This window comes from Arvicola amphibius, chromosome 3 (genome assembly GCF_903992535.2).
Source record: "Arvicola amphibius chromosome 3, mArvAmp1.2, whole genome shotgun sequence".
Taxonomy (NCBI): Eukaryota; Metazoa; Chordata; class Mammalia; order Rodentia; family Cricetidae; genus Arvicola; species Arvicola amphibius.
The window spans coordinates 124,671,727-124,685,336 of record NC_052049.1 but is presented as its reverse complement, the minus strand read 5'-3'; positions in this window follow the sequence as shown (position 1 = coordinate 124,685,336).

The window sequence follows — 13,610 nt, the reverse complement described above, 5'->3', positions numbered from 1 at the left end:
CTTCGACAAGCGAACCTCACCCCCAGTCTCTCGGGAAGACCTCCCCAAACCCAGAATCTGCTCTTACTCTACTACAGCCTTCCTGTGACTCTTCCCATCCTTTCCAGGCCCCCAGGGGTGGCCTCCCACCAGGCCAGTCCACACTCCAGCCCCCACCCCACCCCCGCTCCTGGGCAGCACTGGCCTGCCTGCCTCAGGGCCTTTTGCCCCTGTGTTCCCTCAGCTTGACTTTCTTTCATCCATGAAGACCTTTCGAAAATCCCACCTGACCATTTTTTTCTCACTCTGTGTTGTTCTTTTCCTAACCTATTGTATATCTATTCTTTTCTTTTCTGTAAAGGCTTTTTATGGCATATTACTGGCATCTAACAAAGATATTTGCAGAATGTTTTTAAAAAATTTAAAGATTTATTTTGTATGTGCATGTGTTGCCTACATGTATGTCTGCGCACCGTGTGCATGCCTGGTGCCTGTGGAACCAAAAAGGGCATCAGATTCCTTGAAACTGGAGTGGGTACCATGTGGTTGCTGGGAATCGAACCCAGGTCCCCTGCAAAGGGTATCCAGTGCTCTTAGCTGCTGAATCCTCTCTCTAGGCTCCATTTTTAAGTGATTTAAACCAGTATTGAGCTATACATTGGCACTAAGATCTCAAACTTCTGTTGTTGTTTTCTGTTTGTTTTATTTGTTTTTTATGTTCACTGGTGTTTTACCTATGTGCATGCCTAGGTATGAGTGCCAGGTCCTCTGGAACTGTAGTTACAGACAGGTGTGAGCCACCATGTGGGTGCTGGGAATTGAACCCAGGAAGAGCAGTCAGTGCTCTTAACTGCTGAGCCATCTCTCCAGCTTCTAGGATTTCAAATGTATAAACAAATTCCACTAATAGTCACTAAAAGAGGATCAAATCTGAATTCCAGGTCACCTTGAGGACATCAGTCCCTCATTAAACAACTTTGATTATGGCCACCCATGTCTTTCTAACCAATCAAGAGACTTTAGTGTATATTTCTCTGTCTCTTGCCCCAGATGTCAGTCTTGTGAAACAGCCAACTGCTATGTTTTACTGACCTCTCAAATACAAAGTGCCCAACACAAGTAGTGGCTCATTACATGAATAAATGAATGATAGGCTAACGATAAGCTTACTAACTCCCCCTAGTAAGAGAGAAAAGACTACAGGTTCCCCACCCACAGGAGAAAGGAAATAAGATGCGGAGGGCAGTTTGGCTCTCTAAAGGCAAGGCTAGCCCAATCCAGAACAAAGCTAGAGGGAGCTAAAAGGTGAGAGGGTCCCAGGTCAGCCCTCCAGGCAGCTGAGACTGAAAAGGGTCTGGTGCCGGTCACGTGCCCTTGAGCATGGGTTGGGGGGGGGGGAAGAGAATGGCACGCACATGCGCCCTGAGGGATGCTCCCAGCTCGTTGCTGTAGATTTGTATTCCTGCCGACTTTTATTTCAGGCCTTGTTTATTTCTCCTTAAAACGCGGCTGCTATGCCAAGAGTCGTACCCGAATTAGCTGCGAGTGTGTAATTTTACAGCTATTACCCGGGTGTTTCTGTGACTTGGATAATAATGAGAGAAATATAAACAAACAACAGCTCGGTAGTTTAGCAGGGAGGCCTCGGGGCTGCACGTGCAGGCTTCCAAGGGGAGGAGCTCCATCCCTTCCCTGTCCTCATTTCTACCGGTCCCCACCAAGTCACATCAGGCCCAGGAATGGGGTGGGGGCTGGGTAGGTCATGGAGCCCTGGACCTAAGATGTTTGTGTACCCAGGAGGACAGTCCCCACCCACAGCCATCCCCCTCATTTTCCCCTCTACAAAGCTAACAAAGGCCTGGCCTAATTATGGGATATTTCCCTTCTCTGATGGCTAATGGCAGCGGAGCATGTGTGACATTTTGCTCTCTTTCCTTTATTCTTGCTTTTTATCTTCTGCTACTAAAGGCTTCATGCAGAGGCTAGTACAGATGACTGTCCCTCCTTCTTGGGTTCTGGCCCTTTCACTCCTCACAGCCCCTCCTCTGTCTCTCAGAAAGAGAGAGCTTGTGAAACCCTCTGGGCCACTCTTAGGGAAAATGCCAGCAGAGGCTGTCTGGGCTGGGCCTTCGGCTCCAGAGGTAAACAGAGTCCCTTGTCTTGCATCAGCTCAAGGGAGGTCTCACAGAACCCTTCTGCATGTCCCTGTACCTTCTGTGCCTCAGTTTCCTTAAATCTGTGCCAAGTTCTCCATGCTCTAACACCCAAGGTAAATGCCTAAAGGGGGTGGGGGATGGAAATACCTAAAGGGTTGAGGGCATTCAGGGTCTCTGTGGGCATGAGATGCTCAGGCTGTAGGGGTTTGCTGCAGGAGGAGGGGCACTCTGCTCAGGAGAAGTCACAGGGCCAAGGAGCCAGAGGTGAAGGAGGGAGACGCTTAATGGGGCATCTGGGCCTTAATTTCCACAAATACTGTCACCCAAAAACGCCAAGCCAAACTTGTTACAGCTTAAAAGAAAGAAGAAAGAAAGATAAGAAAGAAAGAAAGAAAGAAAGAAGAAAGAAGAAAGAAGAGAGAAAAAACCCGGAAGGCATCCTTACATCATCACAGTCAATTCTCTTCATTACAGATGAAAGAAGGGATACTAAAGCAAAAATCAGAAAAAAATAAAAGGCAAAACCCATCAAATTCCTCCTTGTCTCCCCAGAGGCAACCTCTGTGAAGTCTGGCACCCTGACAACTTTGGCTAAGGTAGATCCATTCTATACATTCACACACAGAGACTTTTTTAAGAATCAAAATGGGGTCATGGCTTATATATTGATCAGCCACTTGCTTTATCCCTCACCAATATATCATAGACTTCTTCTAGGTCAGTATATTCGGATCAAACTCATTTTTAATGGCTGTGCGGTGCTCCACTGTGCTGCTGGACCGCCATTTATTCCTCTAACCCTGCATCAATGGTCATCTGGGTTGGCTCCAATTTGGGGCTATGTCGGTTTTTTTGAAACTATAAATAATAGTTACATGACAACCCCAAAGCTTAGTGTCTTAAATGAGACATTTATTCTGCTCACAGTCTACAAGGGCAGTCTCGGGCTGGGCTGACTCCCTGGTGGGCTCATTCACAGCCTGTGGTCAGCTAAAGGAATAGCTGTGGCTCTAACCTGGGAGGACTCTGGTTTGGGGTTTTCTTAAAGATTTATTTGTTTTATTTTATGACTGTAGGTATTTTGCCTGCATGTATGTATGTTCCCTGAATGTGTCCAGGTGCCTACAGAGGCCATAAGAGGCCTCAGATCCTCTGGAAATGGAGTTACAGGCAGTTGCAGTCCTGTGGATGCTGGAAACTGAATCCAAGTCTTCCGGAAGAGCAGCGAGTGCTCTTGACGACTGAGCCATCTCTCCAGCCCCCAGGACTCTTGTGTCATAGGCTCATCCTGCAGCAGGCCTGTAGAGGCGCATCCCCATGGTGGGGACTAGTGAAAGAGCTATTCAGCCTGCACTTTGAGCTTCTGCAAGACTGCATCCACCACAACAGCCCCTTGGCAGTGCTAGTGAGGAAGTTAGTCCAGGGTTAAGGGATAAACTCCCCCCCCCCCCGCCCACCCCCAGCTGACGGAGATTGGCAAACGGAGGCCATTTTGTCAAAGAGACGGTGACAAATACAAATGCTCTCTATGATTTTGGGCTGGCATTTCTGCAGATGCAAGGGAGGCCTCATGGAATGCCACTGCTCTTGCATTCCTTAAGGAAAGTAATGCCCACTGCAAAACCATTCCTCTCCAAACGTTTATACCAATGTCTACTCTCACCGACTTTCAAAACTGATAAATTGAAGGGCAGATGGAAAATGTTTACCAGGCACTTTCTGCCTCAAGGGAGTCACCCCAGCATCTGTTACTGACACTTGCCAACCTCAAAAGTCTGAGGCAAAGGACCACAGTCGTCAGTGTGGAGACCTGGATCTTGGCGGTGACTCATCCGGGGTTCTCTGGCTTTGGGCCCCATAGTTTGACCTTTCCCAGCCTCCAGTCTTGTGTTTGGATCTGTGGTGCACATCGAGATCTTTTTGTATATGCTCCTGGGAAAGGGTTCCAGCGTCATTCTTTTATTTGTGTGGATAGCCAGTTGTCCAGGCTTGTGTGCTGAAAAGACTATTCTTTCCCCCATTGAATTTTCTTGGCTCTCCGTTGAAAATCGATAGGCTGTAAATGTGAGAGTTCATTTCTGAACTCTCATTTCTGTCCCATTGATCCATATGTCTTGTCTCATGCCTGTACTACACTGTCTTGATTATTGTAGCTTGGTGGTAAGTTTTGAGATCTGGAAATATGAGTCTGCCAACTTGGTTACTTTTTAAGATGATTTTGGCTATTCTCGCTCCCTTAAATAGACTTTATTTTTTTTTCAGAGCAGTTTCAAGTTCACAGCAAAATTAAAAGAATACAGAGTTCCCAGATGACCTCTCCCTATACACATACAGCCTCCCCTATCGTCAGAACCCCAAACCAGTGCGTTTGTTGCCGCCAATGAGCCTACACTGACACATCTGGGTACATAGTTCACATTAAGGTCTTACTCTACTGTTGGCTACTGTACAAATTCGGTAACTGGCATATATCCATCATCATAGTACCCTACAGAACAGTTTCATACTCGTTAAGCTCCACGCTCTATCTACTCATTCCTCAACCTCCAGCCAGCACTGCCCTTTCTATGTCTTTACAGTTTTGCCTGCACCAGAATGATGTCACCTGGCCGTAATCATCAAGGCTGTAGCCTTTACAAGTTGGCTTCTTTCACTTAGCACCATATATTAGATGTTCTTCCATGATTTTACATGGCTTCGTTGCTCGATTTTTAAACATCTAGTTATTTATGTGGTGTGGGGTTGCTGACATACCATGGCAAGGTCAGAGGACAATTTGCTGGGATTGACTCTTTTCTTATACCTTGTGTGTTCTGGGGAATCCAATTTAGGTCATCACAGTTGTCATGAAGCATCTCTGCTCACTGAGGCATCTCATTTCGCCAGCCCTGATCGATCACTTCTTTCAATTTTTAAAAATTTTTTATTTTGTATGTACGGGTGTTTTGTCTGCATGTATGTCTTGCACCGCATGTGTGCTGGTACCCATGGAGGCTAGAAGAGGATGTCAGATCCCCTGGAACTGGAGTTATAGACAGTTGTGAACTGTCACGTGGGTACTGGGAATTGAATCTGGTTACTCTGAAAGAATAACAAGTGCTCTTAACCACTGAGCTATCTCTTCAGCTTCTCTGACCACTTCTTTTTAATACTAAAAAAATACTCCATTATCTGGTTGACTATGGTTAACTCATTCATCTACTGAGGGATATATTGGTGCCTGCAAATTTCCGTAGTTATAGAGAAATCTGCTATAGTCATTCAGCCACAGGCTTTTTTGTTTGTTTGCATCTGCTGTGTTGTTGCCGACTTTCGTGTGTGCAGTACTAATGATTAAGTGCACATAAATCAGGCACGTGTTCTACCATAGCCTCAACACTCTTTTCACTTTTGCTTACTTTTTAATATTTTAAGTTTATTCTTTGAAATTTCAAATGTGTATATGACATATTTTGATTACATCACTTCTACACTACTTCCTTCCAGCTCCCTCCAAGAACCCTCAGCACATTCCCCTCCCACCTTCATTTCTTTTCAAAATTAATATCCTAGCCACAGAGTCCAGTTAGTGCTGCAAACATGTACATGACAATGGAATCATCCAGTGGGGCACAATCAACCTACCAGTGGCCACATTCCCAAGAAGTGACTCTCACTCCCTTAGCTCCTCAGCGAGGTGTGGGACCTTAGGAGCTCCTCCTCCATCCATGCTGGGATCTTGACTGCCTCGATCTTGTATGGGTCTTGTGCAGGCAGCCATGGCTGCTGCTGAGTGCATGTGTGCAATAGCCAAGTCACACTGATTTACTTTCTGAGACAGGGTCTCACTGTGTTGCCCAGACTGGCTTTAAGCTCAGTCCGCAGCCCATGCAACCCTATGATCCTCCAGACTCAGCTTTCTCAGTAGCTCGGGTTATAAACCTGCAGCAATTGGCCCAGTTCCTTTGCAAGTTTTTGTGTACATACAAGTTTTTAGTTCACTGAGGAATATACTAAGGAGCCAAACTGCTGGGTTGTGTAGTAGGAGTATGTTTAGGTTTGTACGATCACCAAACTGTCTTCCAAAGCGTCAGTCCCATTTTACATTTCTGCAGCAATTCCTTGCATTTTTAATAAGAAGTTGGCATTGTCTTGCCACTTTATTCAAAAGGCTATGTGAGCTCTTGATAGAGATGGAACTGCCTATGTAAACCAGCTTAGGAGTCTTGCATTCTTAGCATATTGTCTTCCAATCCATGAATGTGGGATGTCTTTCCTGTTGCTTCAATTTTCTTTAACTTCTTTTAATGTTTTGTAATTAAATTTATTCTTGGTTAAATTTATTCCAAAGTATTTTGTTATTTCGTGGACTAAAGGTAAATGAGATTGCCATCTTAATTTTATTGCTCATTGCCACTGTATATAAGTATAGTTGATTTTTATATGTTGATCATGTACCTTGTGCTTTGGGTATTTAGCCCATCGTTCCTAAATATATCAGCCCAGAACAAACCCTTGTTTTAAGTAACAATAACTGGCATTCTCAAGATCTGTTCTTAAGAGTAATTGATGGCACTAACCCAGCCCTGCACACTTGCCTTTTATTTCCCCCAGTGATCCCTAAGGCCAAATCCTTTTAGGTATGTTCATGTCATACTCTCAGTAATACATTTTCTCCCTACCTAGTTTACTCAGAAAAATTTGATACCTACTTCTGAACCTGCTCAAGTCTGCCTTGCTCTGTACTCCTTTCCCTGATCCTCCCCTTCTCTTGGATCATAACTTCATATGCTGGCTCAATCCTGGCTGCTTACTTAACTGTTTACCTCTGTGGCTATGACTAATTTATGGGCCAAGTTGCCCACTTAGCTCCTCTCTCTCTCTCTCTCTCTCTCTCTCTCTCTCTCTCTCTCTCTCCCCCTTCCTCCCTCCCTCCCTCTTTCTCCCTCCCTCCCTCCCTTTCTCTCTCCCTCCCTCTCTCTCTCTCTCTCTCCCTCCCTCCCTCCCTCTCTCTCTCCCTCCCTCCCTTTCTCTCTCCCTCTCCCCCCCTCTCCCTCCCTCCTTTCATTCTTTCTTTTTTTTGAAACAAGGTTTCTCTATGTAGCCCTAGCTATCCTGGAACTCACTTTGTATACCAGGCTGGCCATGAACCCAGAGAGACCCACCTGCCTCTGCCTCCCAAGTGCTGGGATTAAAGGCATGCATCACTATGTCTGACTAAAACTTTTTATTAATATGTATGTATTTGTGTGTGTTCTGTGTCTGTACACAAGTTCAGAGAGGCCAGAAGAAGACATTGAATCCCCTGGAGCTGGAGTTACAAGCAGTTGTGCTGGGAACTAAAGTTGAGCTCTCTGAAAGAGAAGGAAGCACCTTTAATTGCTGAACCATATCTTTACCTCCTAAAGGATTCTTATTAAATTTTATTTAGATTTTTTTTTGTTTTGTTGGTGATAAGTTCGGCTTTGTGCCATGTCATATGTTGGAGGTCAGAGGACAACTTATGGGGCTCAGTTTTCTCTCTCTTCCATTGGGTTCTGATAATTGAATTCAGGTCATCAGGCATGGCAGCAAGCACCTCATTGGCTCCTTCCTTCCCCCCCCTTCTCCTCCTTCTTTTATTTCTTTTATTCTCTTTGGTGGATATTATGTGTACTGGTTAGTCTTATGTCAACTTGACCCAAACTAAAGTCATCAGAGGGGAGGGAGCCTCAATTGAGAAAATACCTTCATGAGATTGGACTGTGTGCAACCTGTAGGACATTTTCTTAATTAGTAATTGATGAGGGAGGGCCTAGCCCATTGTGGGTGGGGCCGTTCCCAGGCTGGTGGTCCTGGGTTCTATAAGAAAGCAGACTGAGCCAGATGGTGGTGGCATGAGCCTTTAATCCCAGCACTCGGGAGGCAGAGGCAAGCAGATCTCTGTGAGTTCGGGGCCAGCCTGGTCTACAAGAGCTAGTTCCAGGACAGGCTCCAAAGCTATAGAGAAACCCTGTCTCGAAAAACCTAAAAAAATAAAAAGGAAGGAAGGAAGGTAGGAAGGAAGGAAGGAAGGAAAAAAGAAAGAAAGAGAGAGAGAGAAAGAAAGAGAGAGAGAAAGAAAGAGAGAAAGGAAGAAAGCAGACAGAGCAAGCCATGAGGAGCAAGCCAGTAAAGAGTACCCCTCCATGGCCTCTGTGTCTTTCAGGTTCCTGCCCTGTTTGAGCTCCCATCCTGACTTCCTTTGATGATGAACAGTGATATGAATGTGTAAACTGAACAAACACTTTCTTCCCCATGTTTTTTTGGTTGTGGTGTTTCTTCACAGCAACAGTAAACCTAATCAAGACACAATAGTAACACTAAGACACTATACACAGCCTAATTTAGCTCTAGGGTGTTGCTGCCCAGCTCAGTGCCCCATCCATATTTGTACCATTGGCCAAGCATCTAGGCACCCTGATCCCTCTGGCCTCTTGACTCCAGTCAGGGGATCTTACTGAAGGGGATCAAGGGGCTTGCTCTCCCATGACCAGCACTGTGGCCAATCTGCAAAGTCTGCCGTCAGTCCTGAGTCTAGAGGCAGAGAGAGGACGACAAGGTGTCCCCACATCTATCAGACGGAGCTAACAAACATGCAGTGAGCACTCAGGACGGAAGCCCAGGATGAAGGAGCTGGTGATGCCCTAGCCGTGTACCTAGCCGCAACTCTCAGCCCAAACCCCTCTCGGAACTCCTTTGGGAGTCAACATGGCTTCTGCCTAGCCCCACTCTCCCTCTGGGCTAGGTTTTTCCCACTGCTTCCCCATATTCCCACTTCTACAGAAGCCCCCTCTTGGAGCCAGCTCCCAGGAACCATGTCTGCTCTAAGCACTGCACCCCCATCCTGTTTTTCTCATGGGGTCCCAGAAGACAGCTGGGCATCTTGCAGGCCCTGGTTTTTGTTTTAGGCACACTGAGACATTCAGGAATTGTCAGGGGAATTAATATTCCCATTGCTGTGCACTGTAAGTGACAAGAGACATTGCTGGACCAGTGAGACGGCTCAGTGAGTAAAGGCGCGTGCTGCTAGTCCTGACAACCTGAGGCTGATGCCTGGGACTGACGTGGTAGGATGAGAGAGTCCACTTCTGATCAGAGTTGCCTTCTGATCTCCACACCCATAGGTGCATAATTAATTAATTAAAAATAGAGACACTGCCAGTGTGTGCTGTCTGTGTATCAGATAGTAAAGTCTTTATACCATTATCCCATTACCCTTGCAATATAAAGCTAGAGTCACTGTTATTCCATATATATATATATATATATATATATATATATATACTTTATATATATTATAAAATACAAATATATATATACATATATATATGTATAGATATATATATATTTTAGAGGCTCAGCCCTTGGGAGCCTCTTACTCATATTTCAAGGCCAAGGCTCACCTCTGTATACACTGTCTTCAGAGTACATATTTCAAACCTAGAATGTGATTGGTGTGTAAAGGTCAGGAAGGTTGGTCTCTAGAGTCACTGAAGAGAGATCAAAGGACTAGTTAAGTGAGCTAATCTGAGTTGCTCTGCCCTTGAACCCACACTAGGTACAAGCTGCAGGACGAATAAAACTGCAGCCTCTGAGACTACAATCGCTAGCCCAGGATAGAGGTGGGGTACCTGACGCTGAGGACGAATGGGGTGCTGGCCCAGGGTGACCATGCCTCTTGCTCAACCCTGTACAAACACCCCCCACACCCCACCCTCATCCCGCCCTGTTAGATTAGCCTTAGGCTAGTTAGAGCCAGGCCAGCCTCCCAATCTCCCTGTGCGAGGCTCCCTGGGATGTGGCCTTTATCGGGAAAGCTGCTTTTGAAAGCCCTGGCTGTCAAATATGGTCCCTTCAAAGAGGCCAAAAGGAAGGCGTGCTCACCCTGCTTTGCCCCTGCGGGCTCAGCTGGCTCCCCATGATGGCTGGCGGGTGTGTATTTTAAAACATCTAAATGCAGCTGAAGATAAAAATTATTTACAGCCCCCAACCAAGCTGGCAGCGCTTTTGAGTGCACTCTGCCGGTGCCTCTCCCCCTTGCCTCTCCCCAGCTGATAAAGGGCCATAAACAAGGCTGACACGTTTATAATAACCTTTTTCTTCCTCTCCTTCCTCCCTCTCCTGGGCTCTCAGCTTGTCCTCTTGCTCGCATGCTATGAGGGATAATTTTTTATTATTCTGCCATTAGCGGAGAATAGAGAGTTTGATGGGGGGGAATAAAACATCAAATCTTTCAGAAAGAGAAGGCGACGAAAACAAGTGAGCAACTTTTATATTTCCACATCAGCAGCGGCCCCTTGGGACAGCACCATCACAGACAGGGTTTGCCAATTTATTTTTCAATGTCACCCCATCCCCCACCTCTGCTTCATTTCCTCCTTTCTCTCCCCAAGGGTTGGCGTGACTGGGAGTTGGCTCTTATCCACCAGGTGGCTGATGGGGCCTGGGCCCGGGTGGAAGGAGGGATGGAGTGTCTAGAAGAAGGAACACAGTTCGGCCTCAGCCCTATGCCCTAGGGCTCTGGGCCAGTCCAGTGCACGGGTAAGCACGCTGCAGTCTGCAAGCTGCAGGCTGTATGAAGAGAATGGGGGCCACCAAAGGTCCCTGGAAAGCCTTGGCTTCGCTGACACATGAATAAACATGAACAAAGCCTGCAGGAGCTGATGTCACCAAGGTGGGGTCCAGCAGCAGATACCAAAGCACAGCGGAACTGGGGGTTTAGAGCCACAGAACCCCATGGATCTACACATAGAAGAATCTTGGTACTAGGGGCGGCAAGACAACTGTGGGGTAGAAGGAGACCAGGTCCCCACACAAGCTCTGTCTTCCCACGGGGTATCTCTCCATGCAGAGAATCTTTTTTTACAGAGCTTTAGTGAGAAAACCCAAGAGGCTGAATGGGTTCAGAAACAGCTGAACTACGGCAGAGCTCTTTGGAATATTCTCTCCTGAAGACAGTTGCAGCAGGGGCACCCCAAACCACACTGCAATAAGGCAGCCGGTGCTGTCTCACAGGAACCAAACCCTCCTCTGTACCCGAGGGCCCTGGGTTTTCAGTGAAGCTGTGGCTGATTCCCCAAGTGTGCCCTCTCTGGAAATTGGTAATGAAGTGAAGGGGAGGTTTTGGGGAGGCCCTTCCTTCACCCCACCCCTCACCCCAGGCTGGATGATGCACCAGGCCACCTCTGCTCTCGCGCTGCCCTGGCCACAGGCTCTAACTGATGGGTTGTGAGGGCTTCAGGGAGGAATGTGCTAGACAAGACCAGCTAGAGGAAGGGTAGGTACAGGGTCCACGTCCTCACCTCACATCCCCAGGGGTACCACTGACTTTGTGTTCACCCTGGATAGCACAGTTCCTGTGGCGTTTGTGATCAGGTCACAGAGATGTGGCTAGTTAAAAGGATGCTCGGTGGGAATGTTTTATAACGTTTTATAACATTTAATACATTTATAACATGTATTGAGTCAGGGAACAATTAATATGGGTGGGCATCCATGCCATGGTACTCATGCAAATGCCAAAGAACAGCTTTGTGGAATTTTTCTCCATTCAGTTTTGTGTGGGTTCCAAGGCTTGAACTCAGACTGCTGGGTGAGCAGCAGCACCTTTTCAGCTAAGTCACATCAACAGCCTGCTTCAGGGCACTTTTTACAAAACTGTCCTACAGCCTGAAGGGGAGTCCGGCTGATGAGCTAGGCAGAGACACTGTAGGAACCGAGAGGACGGTTGGGGGCACACAGAGACCCCTGGGACTTGGAGGCATACGTGCCTTTTTCCTTATTGGGGGACCAGCAAAACTGAGGTTGAGGCTGGAATACACAAATATGTGCTCCCAAGACATTCTGGAGACACATCACTTAGCACTGCAGGGTCACATGAAGCAGCCAGTGGGTATACCGTGCAGCCTATCATGGCAAGATTAATCATCCCTATCCAACCAGCAGCAAATATTTTCCCCTTTGGAAACCTGTGCTCCCCATCCCTTGGAAACCAGTGGGTGTGGCTTCACAGATCATAGGAGTTAGAAGATGTGGTATTTATGATGGACTCTCTAGCTCCTTGGTGGCCACAGGAAGGAGATGCATCTCCCCGCCCCTCCCACCCACGCCTGTACAACTTTCTTTCTTCTCACCATCAAAGGGACATCTGTCTCTCCATGGGAGGGAGAACGAGCATCCTGGGAATATACCTAGGGCTTTGATGTCCAGCACTGCCGACTTGGCCCAGCCTCTGACAGCGGTCTCTGCTCCCTCTTCACTGCCTATCAGCTCTCCTCTCTCCCTGAATCTGCCCAGCTCTGCGGTCCTGAGCCTTGAGATCAACCTAGACAGGGAGCTCTGCACTGGCCTACCCCTTGATCTAAAATATGTCCCTACCTTACCCCTGTGCTTCCACTTACTAAGCTGGGTCTGCCCATGCCCATGAGCGCTACCTGACCCATTTCCCCATTGTTTCATTGTGTGTCATGTGACTTTGCCTTTTGTGTCTCTCCCGGCCCCCCACCCCCAAGAGAGAGAGACCCACAAAATCAGGGCCTGGATCCTCCCTCTCCAATCCAAGGAAGAGCTCGCTGTGTTAAAAACCTCCTTTGTTTTCTTGGCATATCTCCCGCAAGGCCGGTCAGGGCCAGGTGCCAGGGAATGAATGATGTGGAGGGAACCAGAGGAAACCCTAAAAACTGGGGCACGCCGAGTCACAAGAGCTTAGCCACTCGGCTTTGCAGATGAGCCCGACTGTGTTCCTAGAATGGAGGCAGCCGAGCTCACCAGGGCAAAGAGTCAGGATGGCAAGGATGGGAAGAGCGAGATGAGCTGCCTGGCTCCCAACCATCATCTTCCCAGTGAGGCAGAAGCGAGCAGAGGCGTGCGTGCGTGCGTGCGTGCGTGCGTGCGTGCCTGGCAGAGGGCTGGAGCAGATGGACAGTCACTTGATGGACAGAATGCTCCAGGGTAGGCCTGGACGAGTCTGGGACCAGTTCCACACTGAGCTGGGAGCCAGCAGCCTCCCTGAAAGCCCTTCTTGATGGCTGGATGTTGGTCAATTCCTAAACACAGTCTTCCTCTCCTCCAACTCCCTGTTGCCTTTGAGGCAATGAGACCAGGGACCTTTCACAAAGTTTTCCTGAGAGGGCTGTGCAGGGTCTTAGCTGGGAAGATAAGAGAATCACCTAATACCCTGTATTCTGGGGACATTTCCAGCATTCACCATGTACAGTCTTATATGGGTTACATAGTCATCTGTACATGTATAACATATATAATGTATATGCACATACATTAGACACACATGCTCACACACAAATGCACACAGGTACATATACACACATTTGCACAACATACATTCAGCACCCACACAGTACACTACACACACACACATACATGCTTGCATGCACACGTGTGTACATGCGCACACACCCACACACAGAGTTTCTATCCCAAGGCTTGAGTTTCAGACTCACCTATCCATACCTTTGC